Source organism: Marmota marmota, unplaced genomic scaffold, assembly GCF_001458135.2.
Source record: "Marmota marmota marmota unplaced genomic scaffold, marMar, whole genome shotgun sequence".
Taxonomy (NCBI): Eukaryota; Metazoa; Chordata; class Mammalia; order Rodentia; family Sciuridae; genus Marmota; species Marmota marmota.
This window is the reverse complement of record NW_026000241.1, coordinates 9,526,618-9,530,189: the sequence shown is the minus strand read 5'-3', so window position 1 is coordinate 9,530,189 and position 3,572 is coordinate 9,526,618.

The following is a 3,572-nucleotide window of genomic DNA, read 5'->3' as shown; positions in this document are numbered from 1 at the left end:
CACCGTTCAATAATAAGGAACAACTGTTGAAACGCACCACAACCCGCATGACTCTCAAAACAATGATATCAAGTAAAAGAAGCCAGCCCCCAAAGAGTGCATACTGTGTATTTCAATTTGTATTAAATTCTAGAATTACAAACCAGACTACAGTGACAGAAAGCTGATCAGTGGTTGAATGGGAGGTAGGATGGGGAGGGGTGAGTGGGAGGGATAATAAATCCAAGGACACTCTTGCAGAGGGCAGAGATGCTCACTATCTGCTTTGTGGTGATGGGTTCACTAATGTGTGCTATATAGCAAACTTTATCCAACTGTATGTTTTAAATATCTGTGGCTTATTGGGTGTAAATTATGCCTCCAAGACTCTATTTAAAATGTCACATGCTTAATACTGAAATTTTTGAAATGATAGGAGAATAAAAGTAAAAAAGAACTTTTTTACTCCCTTGAAAAGACCACTTCTAAAATTTTGAGACTTTTACTTCTGGAAAATTTTTGAGTCCCCCAGACTCTAAGTCCGACAAAGGCAAACCTACCTAATTTATCAGCTCTATTCCCAGAACCGTGCTGGACAATCACAGTTTGTTTTATTATTTTTTGATACCAGGGAGTGAACCCAGAAGCATTTAACCACTAAGCAACATCCCCAGGCAGTTTTTTATTTCTTGTTTTGAGATAGGGTCTCACTAAGTTGCTTAGGGCTTCGCTGAATTGCCGAGGCTAGCTTTGAACTCATGATCCTCCTGAGCTGCTGGGATTACAGGCATAAGCCACTGCGCCTTGTGACAACCACAGTTAAAATAAGCGAGGGGGTCTATGTTTAAATAAATCAATGCACATGTACACAGCCTACCTGCTCCGTTTCATATCACATCATTAGGGCCCTTTCATGTCACCAAGAATTCTTTGAAAACGTGTAAATGCTACACACCGTCCTTCTCTCTAAAGTTGTTTTTAGGCTGGGGTTGCTTACAATTTTTCCATATACTCAATAAGTACTGTGATAGGCAGTGTTGTATATAAATCTTTGTGTGTACACGGCAAACTTTCATACACCACGGGCCCACTTCAAAGTACTTAATGGATCCAATTGAGTAGGCTAGTAACTTAGTTTTACATTGTACAGATAAAAATAGGTAAATTTTCCATCTTTTAAATTCATTTGCTAATTAAATTCTTGTTCCTTCAGTTTTCTCTCTTGTCAAATGGTAGCAATAATAGCATCAGCCTCTTGGTATGGCTGTTGGGATCAAAGGAGACAGTGTGGGAATAGGGCTGGGGTTAAGCCCAGCAGAGAGGAGGCTTGTGCCAGGCACAGTGGTGCTCGCCTGTAATCCCAGCAGCTCAGGAGGCTGGGGCAGGAGGTTTGCAAGTTCAAGGCCAGCCTCAGCAACTTAGTGAGGCCCTATGCAACTCAGTGAGATCCTGTCTCTAAATGAAAAATAAAAAGTGCTGGGGATGTGGCTGTGTGGTTAAGTGCCGCTGGGTTCAATCCACAGTACCAAAAAAAAAAAAAAAAGAGCAATCTGGAATGATGGGTGCTTATGGCCATTCTTCTGCCAGAATTGTCCATGATTCCCTCTAAATCCCTTCATCTCACCTGCCCCTTAGGAACTGCCCGTCTGAATACATCTATCAGCTTTGCTGGAAGAATCTTTGGGATGGTTGAAATGATAAGACCTGAAGCATATGTTGTTGTTCTTACCTAGCACCACTTTGGAAAACTCATCTTAGCCAAAGATCAATGCCAACCCCATGAAGGGACTCCACATTCTGGCCCTGGTGACTCTGGTGGCAAAGAGGGGCCCAGGGAACAATTGTCTTTCAAGTGGATTTTCCCCTGCTTTCGGCTGATTTTCAGGGTTGCACAAGTGAAACTTGGTTGAAACCACCAGCTCCGTAGAGCAGTGGTGGCCAACCATAAATCATTCTGGTTCCTTAGCAAGTGTTGAACACCTTAGAACCAGATGGCTCTCAACAGGACTGTTGGATTCAATAGTTTGAGAGAGAAAATTTAGCCAAATTCAGGTTCCAGATTCTTAGCATTTGCAGAAATGCTTAGTGGGTGTAACACACACACACACACACACACACACGCACACACACGTGTGCACACACACAGCTTTTGTTTACTAGATCAACAAAGACAAAGATTAATATGTAACTATATGTATTGACCCAGAACATCTCCAAATGCAGCTTCACTTAAATGATAACCTACTAGTTTGTGGCTAAGGGAACTGGGGGCTAACAAAATTGAGGGTCTTGCCCAAAACTCCAGTAACATAAGTGGCAAGAGGAACAGACCCAGTTCTATTTGATTTTATATCATTTATATGATACAGAGGAACTATATTAATGGCCAACATTCCCCAGTTCACTAGGCGTCTGGTGCATCGCCTCATGAGGTCCTTATGACCTTCTCTGTTCAGGGGCTGCCTCTCCACACACCTCCCCAGTGTGGAAATCAGACTGTCCTCTGCTTCCTGGCTCGGTGTTGTCCTGGCCCAGCGTCACGGACACTGCTTGGATGGTTGGGCCACCCGACTCAGAATCTGTACTTTAACAAGATCCCCACGTTAAAATTGCAAGGCACTCCCCCCAAATGCACACATGATGGTCAGAGCAGAGAGGCGCAGAGTCACTGAGAAGAGCCAGAAAGTCCCTCGGGCAAGCAGGTCTTGTGTGCACTGACCCAAGACTGAATGAAAGTGCGTGTGTGTGGGAAGAGGGAGGATGGGAAGACAGGGAGGACTAGAGGACAGAGAGGCACAGGGCCACCCTGACTGGCAACCTCAGCATTGCCGAGGGATGGAACCCCTCGGGTAAAGGCTACTGTCAAGGACAGTCCTGGGGCATGAGGGAGAGAGACATCAGGCTTCTAAGCCGCCGTCACTGCACACTTGCCGTGGGCAGCCCTTGGACGAGAGCATAGGCAGATTATAATCCACTTGCCTTCTGGAAGCTTCATGAGGACCCTCCTAGAGGGTCAGAAAAGGAAGATGCCATTCGGCCATACACCCGTGTGCAGTTCCTCTGGTCTACGAATCACGTTTGTGTGCTCTTTCAAGTTTCTCTAGGGAAACAGGGTCAATGTCTCAATGAAGTAAGTGATTGGAGGTCGTCCCATGCCCACAGGTTCTGTCCTTCCCCACCTAGAGCCGATCACATCCTTAAGAACGAGCGTATCTCCCCTGATCCATCCCTAATTTTTATGGGAATGTAGCTGCCTGAGCTGACAATTGCTCATGTCACTCATGAGCTCCCCCTTGGTGGAAGGTGCCTGGAAGCCGCGAGGGGGGGTGTCTAGAGATGGGTCGGCACAGCCCTGGTAGGGAATGGTTGATCTCCGGCTTTTTGAAGCCCCAAGGTCCCCATTTTATTGAAATTAAAAGGGAGTTTGACTATGTCTGCTCCAGAGAAAGGGGGTCACCTCAAAGTTTGGGAGAATCTGGGGTCATTGTCTAGTATCTGGCTGACTGCATTCCTCCAGGATCATAACTTGGCTTCTCCGGCGACCTGCCTGCTGGGGGGGGGGGGGGCGCGGGAGAGCGGCGTGCTGCCAGCCA